This window comes from Protopterus annectens, chromosome 1.part0, assembly GCF_019279795.1.
Source record: "Protopterus annectens isolate FY-2018-M chromosome 1.part0, PAN1.0, whole genome shotgun sequence".
NCBI lineage: Eukaryota > Metazoa > Chordata > Ceratodontiformes > Protopteridae > Protopterus > Protopterus annectens.
Genome location: NC_056725.1, coordinates 1,645,402,612 through 1,645,422,692, shown reverse-complemented (window position 1 = coordinate 1,645,422,692; position 20,081 = coordinate 1,645,402,612).

Genomic DNA, 20,081 nt, shown 5'->3' with positions numbered 1-20,081 from the left:
TACTGTTTTTTTTCATAAACTTAACTTTGTTACAATGTACTGATAACACCACCTGCATACCAGGTTTCAGTATGGCATAGTGTCTGTCTTCCTGAGAGGTCCAATCACATTATGACTCATAATACAAGACAATGATCTTGAGTTCCTTCACATCCTGTTTGCCACCAGTAATAGGTTTTACCCTATTGTAGGCAAGTATACTTCTCTGTGTATGTCACGTGTAACTCATGAGACACACCTAAACAAACTAAAGTCCCACTTCATTGAGCCAAACACTGTTCTCCTTAGTGACCTCAAAACACCCATGCATAAATTTGGAAGCCAGTACAACAATGAATAAGTATGCACATAACTGCCTAGATATCATAAATGTAAACTTCTTAGACTAGTTTGTTTACTTCCCAACTGAGGTTTACAAATGTTGAATCTAGCTTTCATAGTTATGATCCCACCATGCTTTATTCTTATTGTCTCCCCATGATTATTAGGTCTTATCAATGCTAAGTAATATTCATTCTGCTGGTGATACTAAATCTAGCCTCAAACCCTACTGCCTTTAGAGATTACTCAAATGGAAATTTACTGCACCTATTTGATAACCTGATGGGATTTAAAAATCCTCCTTCCTTTATGACTTAGTAACATTCACTGTTGTTTTTGTGGACAATTTCTGTTCGCAACTTATTACATGATTAGAGAAATCTATCTGACACAAATGCAATGCTAAATTAAGGACAAGCTACTATGGTAAAACTGTTGCACTTTTGAAGGGAAGAAACTCATTGTCCTAAGGAATGAACAAAATACCTCAAACACCAAAAGTGAGCTGAAGAAGCTAAACAAGGAATTAAAAGCATCATCAAATGCAAAAAGGATAAGCATGAATTTAAACTCAGCACCTCTGTAATGGGCAACCACAAAGCCTTTTTAACTGAGTTACAAACTGTAGGAATATCCAGATCTGCATTTAAATGTTAAATAATAATAACACATACTCACCCTCATGGGACATAGCCAGCATTCTAGCAGATTAATGTTTGAAACTTTTCTTTAATATCCCTCACAAACCTTGTCATGTACCATCATATCTGTACCACTCTCAGTTTGTCCAAGTGCTTTCTGGATACCACCAAGCATAGCATTATAGACTTGCTAGTAAATCTATTTAGCCTCAGACTCTCAACTGACTTCATGCTGAAGGTATGGAAAACACCAGAAGTCATCCTAATGCATAACAGAGTTATGTTTTTCCTGTCAACTACAGGACAATAAGTTTAACCAAAATTAGTCTGGGTTTGTAAAAGGTAGATCCTGCCTTCAACACTTAGAAGACTTCTTTGAAAAAACACCAAGGATTTTGATGATAGCATATTGGTACACACACTTATCCCAACTTAGGAAATGCCTTTGCCATCATTCCACATGCTGGGATTATCAACAGACTAATCAAATTGAACTGAACGTTAATAACCACTACACTCCATGATGTCCAACTGGGTCAGTAGAAACTGTCTCAATTTGTGGAAGAACCTGGTTACCAGTCTCACCTAACACTTACTGCAATATTCACCATGACTATAACTTATAGGCCATCTAGGGCAGTAGCAATGCAGTGAAATATCTCCTCTTTCAGTGCAATACATGCAAATTCATAAATTAACCATATTGCAACACTTTAATGTTCACAGTGCAATACCCAATGTCTCTTTCTGTGCATAGGATCAGTGCAATGTCTTAACCAAGTACCTGTGCAATACTAAAGTCTCATGCAAGTAAGTGTTCAGTTTGAAAAGTGTTAAAATGTATTTCTAATTATGTGAAATATTAGTCTGCCTAGCTGCATGTCTGTGATGTAATAGCCAGGTGTTACATATGTAAATGTCTATGAAAATAGTCTATATGTTGTCTGCATATCTGGAGATATGGAATTTCATTCAGTTTTTGCACTTGTGTGATTTCTGAATGACAATAATGTTTACATTGACTTTGACTTTGAAATTAAATGTAACCTCATATGTTACTGACTGGATAGCAAACTAGTTCAGTAACAAAATCCAGTCTGTCAGTATAGGGGTGTTCTTTCATCTAAAGGGTTTATTGCTTACTTAGTCCCAGGGATTTATTTTGGGGCTGCTTATGTGCAATATTTACTTCTCTGATGTCAAAACTGATTTTATGTGTCTATGGCTGACAAATTTTGCAGATAATTGCAAACTTGGAGCTTGCATCAACTCTACACTGACTTCATGCATCTTTCAAGATAGTCTAACAAATGCAAACAAAAAGTTCCAAGATCACAGCCAAAAGATAAATGTCAAGACATGTACCATCAATCCCTTTGAGAAATACAAGCAACAATGCACCTACCACACAGATGTACCCCAGTCATTAGGCAAACGGGCACTTTCTTATTAAAAGAACTCTCCCATGACCACCATGCACCTACTGCTGTCAGAAAATCCTTCAATTAAGAAACAACTTCTTCAAGCCATGAGGTGCAGAGTTGAAGGTGAAGACAGATTAAGCTGGTAAAATGAAAAGGAGCTCAGACAAACAAAAAAGGCCAGAAATGAACTGAAGGTAACAAAAAACTTGCACAAATGATTTATTTGGCTAAGAAAATGAAAAGGAGCATTGTAAGGCACAAAGCTCATTATTAATCAAATGAGTAGCACAAAACAAAATATTAATCAAACAAAAAGCACAAAACACATTATTAATTTCACAAAATGTTCAAAATATGGTATTTGATAAAACTAGCAGACATACTCATATGGGGCTCAGAATTACATTTGGTTTGCATAACGAGCATGTTTAAAATACAGCAGGCACAAGAAAAGTATAATGAGCATGAACGAGTACAATAAAAGGGAAAATTGAGTTTAAAGAGCAAGGCAACTGCATGTTTTTAGTAAAAGACCAAATTTGTGCACAAACTACTATTCCGCATAGACCAGGGGTTCCCAAAGTGTGCACCGCGGCACCCTGGGGAGCCGCGGCTTCCTCACAGGGGAGCTGCGAACTAATAAGCTTAGTTAATAAGCTTATTAGTTTGCAGTTTATTTTGCAGGCATGCTAAAGGTAATTACGGTATAGCAGCGTGTTTACACGGTGATCTGCCTCCTTGATATTCTATTACAAACACCCGGATACCGCCTAACCCTCCCTTTAAATCTGTCTGCAGGTACCCTAGGGTTAAGGATATGGTTTTACCCTGCAAAATGTGCATTTTTCAGTAGGAAACATCTCATCTGGCACTTACGTGTGTTCAAATCATTTTCTGTAAATCACACTTGAGTGTGTAGCACAACAGTTTTCCAAAGACAAGTAAAAATAAATATCAAAATGTGATTATGTAGAATCAATGATCTTTAACTTTTTTTGCCTAGATAATTTTGGATGGGGCAGAAGTTATAAACTACACAGCATTGATAACATGAGCTCGGCAAGTTTTTTCTGATGGGTGTGAAGTCAAAAAACACAAATTTCTGTCATCATTTAGTGACTGCAGTCTTCAATGATTTGCTAGAAAACCACACAATTTCTGTACCAAAATAAGGAAACTACACTCCTTCGCTCCTCAAAAACATCCAGTAAAGAGACCGGTAACACTGCAATAACAGACTTTATTAATGAACTTAAGCTTCTTTGCGAGCTTTTCGTCAGTTTAAAATTCACCAACTTCCTCAGAAACAAATTGATAAATGAATCCTCTGCTAGTCTTCAAATTTCAAGACTCTCCTGGCTAAACCACTGGAAAAACTGGAAAACCACACAATTTATTAGGAGCAGACAAAACAAGGCAAAAATCTGGATATTCTGCGAAGATTCGGGACAGTTGAGAGGTATATTCCAACCATAAGTACCTACCATGATCTGTTATGGATCATTAGAGAGTAAATTTGTAGTAAATGTCTTTCACTGCTGTAACCACGAGTAAGCCAACTATGAAGCAAAAACAGGCAAATACTGCAGAGGCGAGTCTGACCTGTTGTGGGGTTCCTTAGTGGGGATCCTGAGAAGTCCACAGCCTTCAGCAGAAAACAGACTTTTCTATTCTTTTTCCTTAAACTGGTACTCATTTGTTTACAGTTGATAGATGCCATGACTTTAATTATTTTATTCTGTTTATGTACTATCATTAACCTTGTGTAAAATAGAACAATCTGTTCAACTGACAGGGGGTCGGCTCTCTTGCAAAGACTACGCTGCTTCATTCAAATACTTTACATTTCCAACTGCGATATGAGCCTTTCAGTGACTTAAAAAATAAACTCTGTGATGGTTTGCTCTTCAGTCAATAAAGAAATGTCAGTAGTTGAACAAACGTGTCATTTAAATGGTATCCCTGTAATTTTTAACTCACACTACTAACATGTATAAGCATCTAGTTATAATCTGTAATAGTAATTGAATGTGTCTTGTTTAAGAAAAAAAAGTGATGTAAAACTAGATCTAGTTATTATTAGATTTTTTTATTAGCTTAACTAACCCAATTTACATATTTATGGTCAGTATGCAGAAATCAACAGGCATCGGGAATCCAGGAAAAGTTTCTTACATACACGTAAAAAGGGGCAATAGAGTTCATTTCCACCTAAACTAGCTCTGCAGAGAAAGCAATAACGTTGTCACACACATGCAAACACACACACACACACGCACCCACACACACACACACACACACACACACACACACACACACACACACACACACACACACACACACACACACACACAATGCTTTCACAGTTTTCCAAACAGTATATTCGTTTACTGTTTATTTTATTTGCAGTCAATTCTTTTTAAATTATCTGTCTGTCTATCTATCTATCTACTCATCTTTCTTCTTCTGAACTTACATGATTGTCACCCTCTTTCCCCTTATTTGAACTCATGCAGTAATTGAATTCTTTGAAAGTGTGTGTGTGTGTGTGTGTGTGTGTGTGTGTGTGTGTGTGTGTGTGTGCGTGTGTGTGTGTCAGAGAGAGATAGAGAGACAGAGACATAGAGAAGGGAGGGAGAATTGGATGCAAAAAATAAGGACCAATTTTAAATATTGCACTTATGAACTCAGAAAGTGGGCAGAATGACACGATTTGTGTCGGTCTGCATTTTCTGAAGGATATGAAGTTGGAAACTTAGACGTATGTTATTTAGTGATTTCAATCCTCAGTGATTTGCCAGAAAACCCCACATTTTATGAGGAACAGAACAAAATATGTAGCAAAAATCTGGACATTCTGCGAAAATCTAAACAATGGAGAGGAATGGTTGGGTATCATATAACTAGCAGAAAAAAAACTATATTAAAATAGAGAATACTCAGTTCAGTGATGAAATCATAATTTACCTTTTAACAAAGATGAAGTTCTTTTAGTTTTGGAAATCATATATTTGAAAAAAGGATATACTCAGAGCATTTGAGCTTTCGATAATCTTTTAAGAACAAGTTATACCATGAAACACTAATTCTTAAGTACAGGACATTTCCTCATACTTTCATCATATTTGATTATACTAACTAGATGACTTGTACTTTTTATCTCTAATATGCAAATGTTGAGTATGCTTAATAGTACAGAGTGGCTATAGCCAATGTGAGTTATGGATTTAAAATGCACTCTTTACATTTATAGCATAAGCATGAATTAATAACACCAGCACTGTTTAAATTCAAATAATTTCCATGCTAATTATCAAATTAAGTTCAGTAAAATATAGGACTGGTATACAGACTCCAATATGTCTCCATCCTGTTGGACAGCAAATCTCTCCCCACCTTACAGCTGCAATTTCTAACCATTATCACTTTTAGCAGTATATATCTGCCCCAATTTATTTTTTATTTGAGGTGGGAATCCTACTTCTGTGGAAGCAAGTATACTTTGGCACCTGTTCTGGTTGGATTAATACTGGACATGTTATTACTTCTGAGCGCTGCAGTTTTATAGAGTGTGTGTGTGTGCGTGTGCACGCGCGCATGTGTGTGTGTGTGTGTGTGTGTGTGTGTGTGTGTGTGTGTGTGTGTGTGTGTGTGTGTGTGTGTGTGTGTGTGTGTGTGCCCTTGCCTACATCTGTGTCACTGCTTGAAGCAACATTTAAAGCAAAAATGTTAGAATTTGATTGGGGGGTGCCTTGGGAAAACCTGGATTCAACAAGGGAGCTGAGAATCAAAAAGGTTTGGGAACCACTGGCATAGTCTGAAGTCATTCAAAGCATAACTACAGTTTTCAAAGTATCTCAGAGTGTGCAAAGTGTTTGCAGAGTCTGTGCATTAGTATGGTGCAATTATTTTAACGAGTTTGCTGTGTGCAAAGTACAGTTATATTGCAAAGGGCAGTCAAAGTAAAGCCATTTCAAAAAGTTTCTTGTGCTGTGTGCATTTATTTGTAGAGTGCCACCATTTCAAAGTGTTTCTTACACTGTACAGAGATATTTTGCAAAGTACAGCTATTTTGAAAGGTTCTTGTGCTGTGTACAGTTTATTTGCAAAGTGCATTCATCTCGCAGTGTTTCTTAATCTAAGATTTTTCCACTCTGTACAGTTTAATTGCAAAGTACAGTCATTTCAAAGTGTTTCTTACACTGATAAGGATTGGTTTCACAAAATACAGTGATTTCAAAGTGTTTTCTGCTACGGAGATTTATTTGTAAAAGTGTAGTTATTTTAAAAGGTTTGTTGTGCTATTGGGCATAATTGCAAGTACTGGCATAACATTCTGGCATATATATTTATGTGTGTATGTTCATTCATAATTTCAAGCACCTTCACTAATGTGTGTTGATATGACATAGGCATTTTGCAGGCCTAGTCCACTTGTGTTTGATCATAATATAGCAGAGAACTGGAGAGTATTTGAGCAGGAATGTGATATTTTCCTAAAGCAGTTTTTTCTGACAAAGATGTGTGTACAAGGGCATTCATTTTGCTTAACTTAGCTGGGTCAGAAACCATTGAAAGAGAGCATTCATTTGTGTATGCACCAGCAATATATGCAACAAGGGGGAAAACCACCATACAATGGTACTGGCTGAATCAAAGGAGGACCCTGAGTGCTTGAAATGTAAATTTAGAGAAATGTGCAACCACCAGACAAATGTTACACTAGACAGACACTTATTTTATACAAGAAAACAAAAGCCAGGTGAAAGTTTTGCCACTCGTATCACTGACATGAGAAATAAGGTCAAAGCGTGCAGATTTGGTGACTTGAAAGATGAGTTAATAAAGGGCCGGCTTGTGTGTGGTATTAAAAGTGCTGCAGTGAGAATGATTTTGCTTCATGACAGTGATTTAACATTAAGCAAAGCCATAGGGATTTGTCAAATCTATGAGCTCATAAAAAGGCACACAAGTATACTTGCAAGTAATAAGAGCATGGTTTCAACAGCCTCTAGAGCAAACCTAGACAGCATGCAGCATGTGACAAGCAGAAACAGGCCTAAGCACATGGCAGATACAACCCCTGTGGGTTCCCCTGGGAGGTGCCGTAGCTTTCTAGCAAGTTCCAAGACTAGCTCAGTAAAAAGGGCATGCTCAGTGCAGTATAAGGGTGAGTCAGCAAAACTCAAGTCAAGTGTTATTGTTAATTGCCGTAATTGAGGTACAAGTCATGAGTCTAAAAGAGAGAAGTACTTAGCATTTGGTCAGCAATGCCACAACTATAAAATGTGTAATCATTTTCAAAAGTTTTGAAAATCAAGCAAGCCCTATTCAGTTATTAAGAAATGTCACTCAGAAAAAGCAAGTTGATCATGTAGAGAGCTGCATCCCTACTTGTTTTGTAGGTGGTGCATCAGTGGTCAGAGAAAAGGTTAATGCAGTAGATTTGCTGGCAAAGAATGAAGTATTATGTAGTGTCCTGATCAACGGTAAGCCCACAGAGCTCAAAGACACTGGTTCAAAGTGTATTGTAATGTCAACAGAAACATTTGCTAATGTGAGGGCTGGTGAGCAACTTAATTTGGTCAATTGTGCAAAGCTTGCTGCTTATGAAGGTGAAGAGATTCAAACCAAAGACTCAGTAGTGCTTTCATGCTATTCGGCTGGGCACTGTTACAGCTTGCAATTGTATGCACTCCAAAGACTACATAAAGCCATTATTAGGTCTCAGAGACAGTTTAAGAATGAAACTGCTTTCTTTTACCAAAAAAGTACATCGCATAAAGACATGTCCCAGTTCTAGCATCACTGCCTCTATTTTCTCAGAGTATGCTGATATGTTTGACAACAAGTTAGCCAAACTCCCAGTTGTGTTCTCCATGAAAGTAGACCCAGCAGTCAGTCCAGTGATCAGACCAGCAAGGAGAGTTCCAATAGCTATGCAGGATAAAGTCAAGGTCCAGTTAGACAAAATTGTGCAGCAAGCTATGATTTGTCCAGTCACAGAACCAACTGACTGGGTGTCATCCATGGTAGCTGCTCATAAGAAAATTTCAGATGAGATCAGAATACCCATTGACCCAAGATACTTGAACAAGCCATTAAAGAGACCTCATCATCCTATATGTACAGTCAAAGAGATTGCTGCCATCATGCCAAATGCCACTGTTTTTTTCTGTCTTAGATGCAAATAACTAATTTTTGGCAAGTAATGCTTGATCACAAACCTTCATTACTGACTACATTCAGTACCCCATTTGGTAGATACATATTCCTCAGGATGCCTTTTGTAATAAATTCTGCCAGTGAAGTCTTTCAGCATGTTATGGAGCAAATTATTTCAGGCTACCTATGTGCAATAGTAATTGATGATATACTGGTTGGAGGCAAAGGTGAAGCAGAGCATGACAGAAACCTCAGGAAAGTTCTGGACAAAGAGTGTGAAGTGAATTTTAAGCTCAGTCCTCTGAAATGTAAATTCAGACTACCAGAAGTTACTTATGTAGGTCATTTATTTACCAGTACAGGCCTATGACCAGACACTTCTAAACAAGCAGCCATTCTTGAGATGCCAGCTCCAGACAATGTCCAAGCTCTACAGCATTTTCTTGGTATGGTTAAATATTTGGGCAAATTTATCCCTGACTTTAGTGAGTTATCAGCACCTTTAAGAGAGCTGACACACAAAAATGTTGCCTGGTCATGGTTAGAACAACACCAGAGACCATTTGGTAATCTCAAACAGCAAATTGCCAACCCACCTACATTAAGATACTATGATGTCCACAAACCAGTAGTTCTTTCCTGTGATGCTTCAAAGTTCGGTACTTGGTGCAGTTATTCATCAAGAGGGCAGACCTTTTGCTTATACATCTAGAGCTCTTACCCAAACTGAGATGCAGTATGCTCAAATTGATAAGGAACTTTTGACAATTGTGTTTGCATGTTCAAAGTTCCATGATTATATTTATGGCAGAGCTGTCCAGATAGAAACTGACTATCAACCTCTAGTCACTATTTTAAAGAAGTCTGTGCATACAGCTCCAGCAAGACTACAAAGAATGATGCCCAAATTGCAAAAGTATAGTTTCAAAATGGTCTATACAAAAGACAAACTTCCTTATCTGGCTGATATCTTATCCAGATCACCCAGAAATACCATGGAACAGCTTAATGCAGAGAATTTTGACTTTGATGTCATGGAAGTGCATAATTTTTTCTAATACGTGACTTGATGAGCTAAAAGATCATACAAAGACTGATCCAATTTTGCAAAAGCTCAACCACTTCATTAATGTAGGATGGCCATCAAACCAGTCCTGTTTACCACCAGAGGTACAACCTTATTTTCCATACAGAGATGATATGCTGATGGAAGATGGTATTATTTTTAAAGGTCCAAAAGTTATTGTTCCTACTTTTTTACAATGTGAATGCATTCAGATTTTGCATTGTGGCCACTCAGGTTCCGACTCTACTAAAAGAAGGCTGAGAGGACTAGTATTTTGGCCTTCTCTATCAAAAGATATTGATAAAGTGCTTTCTTCTTGTTCAGTGTGCAACAGTACTAAGCCACATTTGCAAAAAGAGCCACTTCGGGTAACCCAAATTTCTGAACTACCTTGATCAACAGTAGCCACTGACATATTTGAGTGGCACAATCAGCATTACTTAGTGTTGGTAGAGTCTTATTCAAACTGGCTTGAGATCAATTTTCTACCTAACCTAACATCCAGTGCTGTTATTACTAAGATGAAACATCATTTCTCAGTCCATGGTAGTCCACACAAAGTTATTTCTGACAACGATTCTCACTTTACCAGTCAATTGTTTCAGAAATTTGCAAAAGAGTGGGACTTTATCCGTGTTACTAGTAGTCATGAATTCCCACAGTCAAATGGCCTTGCTGAACGTGCAGTACAGAGTGCAAAGCTATTACTAGAGAGGTCAAAGCATGACAATACTGATAGCTTCTTGAATTTACTTAATCTCAGAAATATACTCCGTGACAACTTACTTGGTTTACCTGCTCAGAGACTTCTATCTAGACAAACCAGAACAACCTTGCCTATCAGTTCTAGTTTGTTGGTGTCTACTGCTAAAAACAACAGAGCAATCAAAGCCCAACTTTTTAAGAAGCATTCTTCTCAGAAGTCCATCTATGATAAAACAAGCAGATTTCTTCTTCCGTTAAAGGAAGGAGAGACAGTGAGGATGCAAATGGTACAAGGCTTTGATCAAATTGGTCAAGTGAGAGGTAAATGTGCCCAGCCGAGATCCAACTTAGTGGAATCTGTGGATATAGAATACAGTAGAAACCACAGACATCTTCTTCCTGTATCAGAAATGATATTGCAGCATTGTACCGGTGATACAGACTCTAGATATCAGAGCAACCCTGACAATGTTCATACCGAAGAACATGTCTCAGTATCCATTCCCATTCCTGATGATGTCCCAGTTGTCTGTAAAGTTGAATATTTCTTGAAAACAGTTCCTGTTGCTAGATCCAATTCTGACTTTTATGTTACATGGTCAGGTCGTATTTTTAGGCCTAGTGTAAAATACACAGCAACTTGGACATAGTTGTTTTCTAGGTGTCTAATTTTGTATGATTGTATGTCAAAGAATTAGTTCTGTATAACTGCATGTCAAAAGATAATTTCTGTAAATTGCATGTCATTGAATACTGTCATTTAGTACATGATCTGTTTCTCAAAGATGGAGGATGTAGAACAGAGAGTGTGTATGTACCTTCAAGAAGCATTTCCAGATGTAAGCACATGCATATAAATAGTGAGCATGTGCAGGCAACAGTGCCATTTTGAGACACCAGCCAGAATGTTAACATGTATGATTGTGGTAGTCAGTCTGTCTATAAGTTTAGTTAAGTTAAAGTTACAAAGGCTCATTCCTGATGTGTTTGTGTGTAATAAAGCTGCTTGAATTGAACCCAGAACCACCTGTCTCTTTTATCCTGACCAGACGAGTGACAGTATGTATCTGTTGAACCATATTACTCTGCTTGAAAAAAAAAAAAAAAACAGTGTTTCTGTACAAAGAAGTTTGAGAGCCTGGCATCCATGTGCTATGGAGTCTGCCTTAAAAAGATATCTGGCTTTTCAGTTTTGTACAGATATTTATATGGTAACCAGAGCCAGGTCCATCACTATAGGATGGCCACATTTGCCTAGGGCTCTTTGGTTGGGGGGGGTGGGGGCTGCTGGCCAGGTGGCTGCCACAGCTTCTTTAAGAATGCACTCTGTGTCTGTGAGTGACACACACAGATCCTGAAAAGCAGTGGACGATGCAAGCATACTGCTTTTCATCGTTTCCACACACATGAAATTTAAAGTTGCTTGGGTTCCTTTTCATCATTGTGAGATGGACATCCTTTTGGTAAGGGTGTGTGTTTCTGTGTAATACTCTAGTTAGGCATGACAGGTTAGTTAATTAACTTGCTCAGGCTCAAACCCTGTACCTTGGTTACAGGAAACAAGAGCCTGAATCCTCTACACCAACTACCAGACTACTTAAGAGTCATGCCGCTCAACCATTCAGATTTATGCCTCATATTTTTGGTCTGTTCCACATAAAATGTATAGGCTTCTGGCTAATCATTAAGGACTGAAGTCACCAAATAATGCTGACATTTGGATTTTGCACTTAATGCATGCTGATGCAAAATATGTTATTCCAACAACATTCTAAGTTTATAAGAGTAGTAATTGAAAGGTGTCCCTGATTTTGGGCCTTTGTCCACCCATTATTATAGGCTTTGTCCAGATTTCTTATGCTAAGACGTTGAGAGGTATGTTTTAGAGTTTCAGTGCATCTTTTCAAGGAATAAGAGTTCCAGGACAGTTTTAAAGGAATTGTGAGCTTCAGTGCATTTTCAAGGAATTATGAGTTTTAAGTAGTTTGTTCATGCTAAGTCTTTTTTCAATGTGCAACTGTTTTCTTTAGCAAATGGAAATCAGTGTTTCTGATATACAATTTGAAAGCAGTGTTAGTAGCACTACATGTAGCATGCTTGCTTTAGGTGCAGAAGGTTGTAATTTCTACACCCACTCCATGTAGATGAATTGCTGATACTCTGGTGTACTTAAAGGGGGATGGTACTGTTGCACTCCTGAGTGTGTCCTCCTTTGGATTAGATGCCTGTGAACTGCTATCAGTTTGCCAGGTTTCCCTATTGCAGTATTACCAATATAATATAGGTAATTTATTCTTCAAAGGCAACAGGCACTGAATTTGTCAATTTATTTATTTTTATTTTACATTTGTTTACCGGGAAAGCCTGACTGGACAAAATATCCTTTTTTAGTGGAGGTCCAGGGAGAAAAGCTCCACATTTATACATAACAGCATGATACACATACGTCAACATACAGATACAAATGTTGATTCAATCTCTGATATAAGCACAAAATGAAAAATACATGCTATACAGTGCAATAACACAATCATATAGTCTAGGTAGGAATAAAAAATAGCAGTACTGTGATTGAAGGTAAAAAAAAACAAGCAAGTTACGTATGCATATGCTTTGTAGGGTATACTAAGAGTATACTCAATGAAACACTGAAATGTAAAACTGTTTGCCAACAGCAATATCTTCATCAGTTACAAATCTCTTTAATGTGAGTTATTCAGATAACTTTTACTTCTGCAGAAATTGTGCATATTGACTGATATTGGTGGATTGTAATGAAATTTGAGCAACCTTTTGTGTTTGAAATATTCTGAAATTTCATCATTATTGGTTCATATGTTTTGTTTCATTGTTTACTGGAAAAAATGTTCAAAACTACAATTTTAAAACACACTCCAATAACTGGTGCTGTATTATACAAGGACTGTAATTTAAAAGAGGCAGGAAGGTGAATGAAATAACACATGCATGTATGCATGGTCCTAAAAAATGTGTGTAAAGGGTCTATTTTGAAAACAGTCCAAAGGCAAACTTAATTTGCTTCTGGCCAGATTCTTTTTTTTTTAATGCCATTTCAAGGGTAGAGAAGTTCACTCTTCATATCAAGTCTGTTTTCATTCTGAGATTGTATTGTTTTGTCTAGCAAATGGCCATCAGTGTTTGTGCTATAAAATCTGAAATAGTTTTAAATTAAATACAAATATCATTGTAGAAGTAAAGAAGAAAATAGTGTGTACACTGAGGGGTTTGAGCAGTTTGTACAGTAAATGGTGAGAAATAGCCAAGCAATGGGACATGGAATGACTGTGCGGGGGGTTGCAATACATTACCCTGCCTAGGGCTCCATTTGATCATGATCTGGCTCTGGCAGTGACATCCGCCTTGCCTACAAAGCCTCAAATGGTATAGTTCTCTGTCCTCTGTGAAATCTTATATATTTACGAAACAAATAACACTATGAACACCTGGTCAAAGAACTAAACCTCCACTGCAACATAAAAAGAAAATGCTGTTAGGACAGATAACTCTTTCAAAGAATTTATCTCCTGTGGGATAGACTTCACATTTATATTAAGCAAAGTCCTTCCTTGTTCCCATTCAAACACAACCTACATGAGTGGATTGAAAGCCACAAATTCATTCCAGGTAGTACCTCTCTATCCCTCACAGAGAGGATGGATAAGTAGAAAAAATGAAATAACAGAGTTGCAATTGGTGGGACTTCCACAAATGATCTAGCTGATCTATAGCCTAGTATGAACTTGTGAACCTATAAACCCAAGAATTGTCCTATTTATGAAGGCTTTGGCACAGATTAGAGTAGTTTAGAGTTATTATTAGATTTAAGCTATAAGCATAATATACAGAATAAATTCAGGTAAAAGAGAAACATTAACGTGTCAATTTAAAACAGAGTTATTACTTAAAATGTCAAGGTTAAACAGAATTAGTATTTAAAATAAGTATATTCAATGGGATGTAAAGTTAGTCCTTCACCTTTTGTTTTATTGTTTTTCTCTCTATATAACATATAACGGGTCTATGTCACGCTGTTGAACTCTTAAAAGTTCAAACGTCATATGGTCGACACCATATGATCGAACTTTTAAAAGTTCAAACGTTTCAACGGAGATCTCCGTACAGTGTGGAATGGAAAGATTTCCCTTTTCTGCACTGTAGTGCGATTTCGGAGTTGATATATTTGAAGAATGAGGGGTAGGGGGGTGCAGCCCCTCTTCTTAAACCATTCAGGTAGGATTTCCTTTGGTTTATTTATTTTTTATTACATTTTAAAACTTTTAAAAGTTTGATCATATGGTGTAGACCATATGACGTTCAAACTTTTAAAAGTTCGATTATGTAATATAGACGCCATATACCAAATCTGACAATGACATCTGCATAATGCTGAATAATGCATATTGCTAACCATTAATTATCCTATAACACTCTATGTGCTGCTTTATAGTGCTTAACATAGACATGAAATCATCCTATGTCTTGTTTATGCTTAATGTTAAACTGAAAGGTGCAACTGTAAAAGATAAAAACATACAGCTCTTTAGAATTTCCATACATTTATTACAGTTAGTTTGGGTAGAAGTTTATGACTGACCCTTAGGTGAAGCTTATTACATAATCTTGGAAACTTTACATTAGCTGCTACCACATTTCCTATTATTAATATTTATGTTAATAATTATATTCCCCAGCCTTCTGTTTTGTACCCAGTACTGTGTGTTTCTGGTACTACCAGTGAAGTAAGTTTAAAGAAGACCTTGCCCTATAGATTAGTCAGGGGTTACCTCTCAGTAAACTGTAGGAACAGAATCTAATGTCAGTTTCTGATGTTTTTCTAAACGGTTCCAACTGTATCACTGTTCAGGTAAGGAATTCATGTAACCGCTCAAGTTATTCCAGATGTTTTTCAAAGACTATAGAATACAACACTGTATTCAATATCAGGATGTTTGAGAGAGGACTAAAGTGTTAGAGTGATTTCCATTAAACAAGCATACATGTCCTTTAGAATTAAACTGGCTATTTATTTTGTTTTTCATTCTTAGGAAAATACCTAACAGTGAAACTTTAAATTTATGTCTACACCTTCCCTAAACCTTTGATTACGGTATCATTTCTTGTGACATGACCTTTTTTGCAATCGTAACCTACATGCATTTTACCATTGTCTCATGATGTAATTTTATTTAAAATTTGGTAAACAGGTTTTCAGCCATTGCCCAGGGTCTAGATGAACAAAGCACACAACAGAATAGAAAATAGATTATATATCAAATTATAACAAAAATGCATGTCTGCAGTAAATACAGATAAAAAAGACTATCATGTTTAAATTGTAAGAGGATTTTTGGTGATCTTTGTGCTTTGGCTGCAGATGGAAAAGATGTAGGAAGAAAGATTAATATTAATATTTCAAGCAATGTGGAACTATGTACAGTATTTACTGTATTTACAGGGTGCAGTTCTCTTAGCATTTATTTCCTGTAGTAGCACCCTCATTAAAGATGCACCTGGTATGTTGTTTTGTGGACACCTTGCAGATCATCTTCCTTTTTCAATAAAGTATTTATCTTACATAGTCTACAATCAACAATATATCAGGTTATGTAGATATCATTCCTCACATTCATATTTGTGAAGAATAGTTTGAAATGAGGTGACACTGTCATTATTGAAAAAACCCATTGAGATGGAGAAGTAGCCTCCATCCCTCAAACTAGCATGGCAAATCCTATTATTTAACATGTTTTTATGTATAGAAGTGTAAAGATGAACTCACAACTCTACATTTATTTGTAATTGTTATTTTATGTTGAATACTACTGAACAAGATCACAGTAAACAATGTGCATTACCAGCCCTTTATCAAATACAGCCCTCTCGTCAAAGAACTGCATGTGATTCAGAAGGCAGCATCATCACTTATCAAGGCCATATTTTTTATCTGATAAACATAGGTCACCTGTATCATTTTGGATACATTCCTTTGTGAGTCTGTTTATAATTGTATATCAAAAAGACTAATGAATGTGTCTTAACTCTCTGGATCTGACGCACTCCAGTCTCCACTACATATGTCCACTGCATCCACTTGCCGTAGAACAGGAATTTTATTACAGATTAATATTTTACTTAAAGTTTATATTTATTTTATTTATTTATTGACATTTGTTAACCAGGTTTGTCCAACTGAGCTTGTGGCCCATTTTCAGTGGAGACCCGAGGAGAAAAGCTCCAGTAGTACATTTTAAGCAAGTATAATTTTAAACAATATTGATATAATAGCAGTTATAGCAAAAAGATTCATATATGTTAGGTTACATGCATAAAGTTAAAGTTGCATTAAAAAGAAGCTAAGTAACAATTTTACATTGATATAGTTCAATATGTCAACAATGAACATTTTTTGTTTGTATAAAATTGTGCAAATGCATAGTAGACACGTTAGAGAGAGAGGTGTAATGAGGTACTAAGTATAGTCCTTTTGAGGGTACATAAAGGGAAGGAAGACTAGGTAGAGTCATGGCAAAGGTAGGTTCTGGAATAGAGAAAATAAGCTTTTAGTTAATTTTTAAAGTGTGAGGTGTGGGAGACTGAACGTAAGTCAAGGGGAAGTTTGTTCCAAGCATGGGCAAGGGAGTGTTTGTAGAGTAGTTTGCCTACTGACCTTTTTGGGTGGTAGATATCAAGTAATTGTTGGTTAGAAGTACAGAGGGTCCAGGATGGGATGTAGATTGAGACTAAGGAAGATAGAGATGGACAGAAGGAGGGTTTATAAAGAATAAAGTGTAGCATATGAAATTGATAAGATAGCAGAAATTGGGGAAGTTCAATCCATTAAAGAGAGTTTAAAGAAATGCAGTGGTGTGAGTTGGATGGGGAGTTAGTAATGCATCTGGCTATTTTATGGTAAGCCTGTTGGAGTTTGTTTAGAGTGGAGGCCTGGATATTGGTAAGAACTGGGGCGGCATATAAGAAGAGGGGAGGAGGAGTGCCTGGCCCAGGGTAAGTCTAGATTCAGGGGTTAGGAATTTTTTGTTCTGATATAGCAGACCTAGTTTCTGGTTTGTTTTTTTTATACATTGGAGTATGTGTAGGTTGAACTTTAGTTCATCATCGATAATGACCTCTAGGAGTTTTGTGTGGGTGTCAGGTTGGATAGTTGTATTGTTAGAAGATGTAATAAAAAAGAGGTTTTGTGATGAGAAAGAGAACGGGGAAGGAAGAGTAGGAGTTTGGTCTTTTTGGGATTTAGGATCAAAAGGTTGTGAGAGAGCCATTGTTCAGTGGATAGTAGGTGCCTGTTGGGTCAGGGAGTGTAGTTCAGGAATGTTATTTGAGATGGATATAAGTGTGGAGTCATCGACATAGTGAATAAGGGAGGATTATTTGCATGAGGTGTAAAGATCATTGGCAAAGATGTTAAAGAAAAGGGGTCCCAAGATGGAGCCCTGGGGAACACCAGTGGAGATAGGTGAGGAGGATGAGAGCCATTTCACAGATTGTTCCCTGCCAGATAGGTAACTATTAAACCAGACAAGTGCGGAGGGGGATAGGTGGAGATTTGCGAGTTTGGATAGTAGTATAGGATGAGAGACAGGATTGAAGGCTTTGGAGAGATCTAGAAAATGACAGGAAATTAGTTTATTGTTGTCTAGGGCCTCTGCAATGATATGAGTGAAGGAGAGGAGGGCAGTGGTGGTGCTGTGGTGAGGACGAAATCCATGTTGAGTAGGGGTAAGTAAGTGGTGTGTGAGTAGGTGATTGAGAAGCTGTGAGTGAATTAATTTTTCTAATATCTTGGAGAGGGGGGACCGAATGACAATGGGTTGGTAGTTTGAGGGGTCAGTGGAGTTTCCACCTTTATGAAGAGGGAAAGATTTCCAAAGGGTGGGGACAGTTGATTCCAGAATAGATCGATTAATTAGTATAGATATAGGATAGGCAATTGAGCCAGCAGCAAGTTTGAGGACTGTAGGAGATAGATTGTCAGTGGAAGGAGAGCAAAGTTTTAGCTTGAGTAGTAGAGATCTGATGTAAGTAATGGGAACTGGCTCAAAAGAAAACAAAGTTGTGTTAGTGAGACTTGGAGGGGTGAGTATCGAAGTAGAGTTTGGCTTAGAGGTTACCAGATTTTGGATGGAAGAGGTAAAGTGTTTATTCAGGAGGGTAGCTGTTTCCTGAGAGGAAGAGTTAGGGTATGGGGAGGGATTAGAGGGCTTTCCAGGATAGAGGATGTTGTTGAGAGTTGACCAAAATTTTCGAGAATGTGATTTGTTGTTAAGCTGAGCAAAGCTATAGTATAACTTTTTGTCATTAGTTGTATGTTTTTTGCAAGGTTCCTCAGTTGCCTGTATTTTTGAAGAAAAGGTGGTTGTTTAGTTTTAGTTCAGGTTTTCCAAGCACAATCTCTTTGTTTCATAAGGGACCTAGTCTCTTTGGAGAGCCAGGGAGCATGATTTGATTTTACTCTGATCTTCCTAGAGGGAGCTAAGGAGTTTAGAGTATTCATGAAGATGCTATTGAAAATGCTTACAGCATCGTTTAGGGGGAGGTGTTTTAGGATGGACCAATCTATGTTGTGGAGAATGGAGTTAAATTGGGATGAATTGAAAGTCAATAGTTTTCGACAGTCTTTGATAAGGTGGGGTTTAGGAATATGGGAGTAGTGTCTTAAGATGGTGGTAGGGAGGTGATCACTGAGGGAGTCAGGTAAGGTGGCGGGATTGTGGTATTGGTGGGAGGAATTGGTAAGGATTCAGTCTATGATGGAGCTGGAAGTGGAATTTTTATGGAAGCGAGTGGGAGATGTTATAAGTTGGTGGAAGCTGTGTAGGTGGATACTGAGTTGGGGGGAGTCTGTTGTGAGTTTGGACCAATCAATGTTGACATCACCAAGGATAAGTGTCTCATATGGTATGTTGTGGGAGAACCAGGATAGGATGTTTTCAAGAATGGGCAGATTGTTACCAGGAGGAAGGTAAATAGAGGCAATTGCAAGTTTTTTTGTGGGGATTCAGATGGCAGTTAAGGATGATGATTTCAGCTGGGAGGAAGTCAGAAATTGGGGAAGGGTATGGTGAGAGGTTAAGGTTGTTTGAGTAGAGGATGGCCAAGCCACCACCTTTTTTTACAGGTCTACCAGATCGGAAGATATTATAACCTGGTGGGAGTATTTCACTATTTGAGATTTGTGGCTTGAGCCAGTTTTCAGATAGGGAGAGGATGTGAGGGGTATTGAGAGCTAGCCATGAGTGCAGCTCAGTGACTTTATTTGCTAGACTCTGAATATTCAATGAGTAAATAGTTAAGTATTTGGATGGAGATGATTGTTTCTTTGATTCTGCAGAGGAAACCACCTAAGGTGGTATTGGTCAAAGCGAACTGCAGCTTTTATTTTCATTTGTGACAAATGTTGTTTATATGTTGAAGTTTGACATTTATTTGCTTATTGTGAATTAAGCACAGACTTTTTTTTGTTAAGTACATTATTTGTTTTCATCAGCTGTGCAATTGTTTCATTGTTTACTGATAACAAGTTAGATTTATAGGTTATACATTTAGTTTCTGGTGTAATTAAAAAGGATCTATATTAAATCAATGAACGCTTAAAATAGCAAACGATGATTTATCGATCCTTTAAGAGCGAAAGCTTACAATCCCGAAGATTAGGGAACAGCGATTTTCTTCTCAAGGAAAAAAAAATCACTGGGCCATTTTTGGGACTTTGCCATTTCT